Source organism: Bidens hawaiensis, unplaced genomic scaffold, assembly GCF_021521415.1.
Source record: "Bidens hawaiensis isolate Kalapana, Puna unplaced genomic scaffold, B.hawaiensis_p1.1 tig00029667_1, whole genome shotgun sequence".
Taxonomy (NCBI): Eukaryota; Viridiplantae; Streptophyta; class Magnoliopsida; order Asterales; family Asteraceae; genus Bidens; species Bidens hawaiensis.
Genome location: NW_027494927.1, coordinates 251821 through 256523, shown reverse-complemented (window position 1 = coordinate 256523; position 4703 = coordinate 251821). Strand labels below are relative to the sequence as shown.

General features: G+C 32.8%; 1 pseudogene; it reads right to left on the bottom strand.

Moving 5' to 3' along the window:
- Positions 1–194: 194 nt before the first annotated feature.
- Positions 195–863, bottom strand: LOC143579344 (1-aminocyclopropane-1-carboxylate synthase 7 pseudogene; annotated as a pseudogene).
- Positions 864–4703: the final 3840 nt, after the last annotated feature.

The window sequence follows — 4703 nt, the reverse complement described above, 5'->3', positions numbered from 1 at the left end:
TGGCCGTGAGAATGGTTTGATGATTTTCTTTTCCTGTCAATCTTATCCAAAAGGTCTTTTTTTTATGTGTCGGGCCTAATTAACCTTTAAGTAGGCCTTTATCTCGTTACCCCCGGTGTAACTCTGTCCGGGTCACGTTCGGGTCGGTCACGTTGACTTGACCCGAAACGTCCATAAAATCCAACACTACCCACCCTGGATAGTAAGGGGTTGGGACCAACAAAGCATCACCGGGATCAGCCAAGATAAAGGTTAAAAGCTCGTTAGCCGCAGTTGCTCCAGCGGTCAAGACAACGCGTTCGGGGTTGAATTTTGCTTTTCCTCCCCTCACTTCTTCCTTGAAACTTGCCATCGCCTGAAATAATCAAGAATTTAACAAGTTAGACTTTTTGTTTCTTGATCAGTCTTTATAACATAAGACTATAAGAGTATTAATTTTGGGTTTGTATATATAATTATCAAAAAAGGTGGTACCTTTCTAAAAGATAGAAGCCCATGATAATCTTGAAACAAAGCATTCTCTCTAAAGCCAGAAACTTTTTGACCCCAGTTGGTTGATTCAAGATTTGCTTCTAAATATTCTTCAAGAAAGTCAAAAGACACCTATGGAATTAAAGAGATTGTTAGCTCACTCCAACAATTGAAATTAAAACAAAAGAAATGGATTCTTTTAAAGTAGTGTCATTGCTTACTTGATTTTCTGCTAGTCCCATCTGAATGACCCCAGAAGGATTATTTGTTTCATGATAAGGGTTTTCATCATAAGCCTTCCATCCAGCAAAATAAGGGGAGTCTTCCCCATGGGTTTCTGAGAGTGCTATCTTTGATAATCCAACACTAGGTTGTACAATATCTATTGGCATCTTTACAAAAGTTTCTTTCAATCAAGTTAGATATTTCTTGATTTCAAGTTTGTGTTGTGTGAAAAATTTAGAGAGTAGAGAGAGAGGCTAAGAGGGAATATATGTGAATAGAAAGTGTTTGATGATAACTTTGTCAAGGCACCCTATTTATAGGAAGTGCTTCAACTCAAAGTATGCAGGCAACTATCAAAAAGTATTGTGGGGCATACTTGCAACATGTCAATATAATTTCATTTATAAATACCTTCGAAAAGGTAGCAATACTTAATTGTTTAGAATAAGTTAATTAGATCACAACCAAACTCTTTAAAAATGTGGTGTTAATAATTTCCATTACAAAACATATTACATGAAAATGTCAACATATATCTTTTATCATATTCTTCTACGTGTTCTAAATTGAGTGGAATGGAATGGGGTTTGTATATAAACTGTTAGTCATTTGAATCCCGAATACATAGATATATCAGTCTTGTAATGTTACACCTTTGTTAATGAATAGATTATCTTGACAAATGTTTAAGAGTCGGTTGAGCTCTAACTGGTTAAACCCGCTTTGGTGGCATTTTGTCCATGGCGACTTCTTTGCTAGCTAGATGATATTGAATATAGTACCGCTAGAGTTCAATCCCTCCGAAAGTTATAGTACGACTACATGGAAAGATTAATGTTGAAAACAACTTAACGCATAAGTTTAGTTTTACCGAAAACAAGTTAATGTATTAATTTAAATGCATGGGATATTCGAATTAGTCAATTAGATAATACTTTCCATGCCTCACGAGCCAATTCTATATTTTATTTCATGCTAATCAAACTCTTAATTTACATTATAGGAAGCAATATGAATTGCTGCTTCGAGCTTCACATTAATATTTTATTTATAGATTGTTTAATATCATAAGTTAAATTAATAAATTTGGTGAACCGATTAAAGTATGATTACGTGAAGAACATTAATACATAATTTGCAAACATTTTTTATTTGAAAAATAATCAAACTCGATAAAAACTAATAACAAGTCCATAACAGCCAAACATCACCACTTTTGTAAGGTTGGTCAAGAGGTTTTCCTCAGGGTTTTCTTCTGGAGAGTTCAAATTTATCCGGTTCATGTGTACGCTCTGAAATACGGACAACAACATCGTAAGAGGGACTCAAACTTGGGTAATGAGGTATGACAAATGTTATGGCCCTTTGGAAGAGACACTGCAGCTACTGCGACGTATAGATGCCTTTAAAAAAATAATAAATCTATAACGTACTTAAACATATAGTTTGAGCGTTTAAAACGTGTTGTTTCATAAATTTTTGAATTGATTGTTAATTTATATTTTTTTTCAAATTACAATACTGACAGCAAGGTTGACATCCGTTATTTTACGAATAACTAATAACAAAAGAAATAGAATATGCAGATATATCAAAGAGTAGAACAAATAGTCACAATTTATTGTTAGTATTTTTGAAAAGTCAAGAGAATTAACTATTCGAAATTAAACTGAATTTTCAAATGGAATAATGACAGGTTAGCTGCAGTATAATAAACTTTGTAGTTAAAGTGTCGCACCACTATTACATAGGCAATAGAGCTTTAACTAGCACACATTTTTAACATCACGTTATGGTTTAACTAATAATAAAGCCACACAATTTCCTTGTTAAAACCCCGTTACCACGTGCCAAAAACGCCCGGATCCCTAAATCCCCGGCATGGTGTGAGCGGCGTTATAGCCAGCCACGTCGCTTTTACTGCCCCCACAAGTGCGAAGGGCCTAAACATTGTGATAAAATCACTTGTAGTATTTTAGGTAAACAGCCATAAAATTCATTATTTTAGTAAAAATTCTTGTAATTCATATATACGTCCGGGGGACAATAATACATTTGATTGGTTGAAAGTTAGACAAGATTTATAGTATCAAAACTTTTAACCAATAGTATAAAGAAACCAAACATTAAGAAGACAAATCTAATAATTAACAGCTATTGTGTATCCTAAATTTGGAGTCAAAGGACAAAGTTAGATTCCTTCAATAATGTGTCATGTACTTTTCCTTAGGATCTCCAACAACAACAAATACACGCTTCAAATCCCTACAGATTTGTATCAACTCGGCTTATGGCTGTTGGTAAATAATTAGCTATGCTTTTATTTGTGAACTTTTGAAATCAATATTGAACTTAAGTTAAATCAAATCACTATTTGATAATAAGAGGAGGCGTTCTGATATGCATTTTTGTATTAACTAGTATTGATCGAACCTGTACACGCTCCTGCTCGTTAACATTGAAAAAAAATTGTGCTTTAAACTTTATAGAATAAAATAAGCTAGCAAAACTTTTATGCAAACCCATTTGAAGAAAAAAACATATGGAGAAGTGGAGGGGTGACTTGTTAAAAGTTTTTTAGGAGCCATGATATTACATTCAAAACTTATTTATGCATACATGTATAACGTTTTGTATATACGTACTTAGATGACTTGTACATTATCATGTGCAAATTTGTTTTATAATAAACAACAACGTAAATAAAAATAAGTATGTTCTAACGGTATATTCAGAATCTTATAACACATCATATTAAAAAAATTATAAATGAAAACCAAAAAAAGTGAAATTTATGTGCAAGAAATATTTCAACTTGTGATTGGGTAGAAAAGTAAGAATAAAACATATAGAAAATTCTAGAGGTCAAATTGTAATTTGAGCTCCCAAAATTTGTTCCTAAGGCACATTTAATGAAAATTTAATTTTGTTCCTGTTGTTTACATACATAAAATGAAATATACTCTAGCTCTTACACACAATTATATATATATATATATATATATATATATATATATATATATATATTTATCATTTTTCAATACTATCGTTTTAAGAAACAATTTTTTTTTATAAATATTGTTTATCTAGTTCTCCCCAGTACTCGTAATAAGATGAAATTCTCATGTAATTTTGTTACGAGACATTGTGGAAGGTATTTTGTTCTAGACATTAAATCTCTACATGTACCTTTTGGATATGTTAGGGCATGATTATTTTTACGCTATTAGTCCTTAAAAGCATTAAGCTTTATCATGACTAAATTACAAGTTTTACCTTTTATACTATTGGAAATTATGTAATGAAGTCTTTAAAAAATGACTTTCAATTACTTTCATTTATATTGAAAGTTGCCTTGTATTAAGTCCACAACACTAATTTTTATCCAAAATCTCAGTTAACTCATATCATATGTCTAGCATGGGATGAGCATAATGGTAATTTCATTTTACCTCACTTTTATACATACATATATATATATATGTGTGTGCGCGCGCGTCTCAGCTAATCAAAACCTTAAGCTAACTTGCCTTCCCCACCCACAGTCTTGCAATCACTGCAACACCCATCTCCCTTACAATCAGCTTATGGTTTTCACCAAACGCAGCCACCAGAACCGCATACTTTTCCTTCATGAAGTAGATGGTCGCCCCCCTAAAACAAAAACATTGTCGTCGGCACACCCAAACCTTGCATCAACACCTACCCCTTTTGCAAGATATATCTGATAATCTATCTTATCTTTCATTTCCAAATTCCCAAACCCTATTTGCTTATTCAAACTCAAATCCTTGTTTTCGATATTAATCCCACGAAACTCGCAAACCCCTTCATCGCCCCCCTCTCTATATGGAGGTTAACTGACATCGCCTCCCTCTCTATACTCGGATGACTAAACCCATTAGAAGTTAGTTGAGATCTCTAGATGATATTTTAGCCTTTTTTAGGTATAAAATCACATACAGTTGGAAGATCGATCTAATGATCTTTAAATTGTGTATTATCGT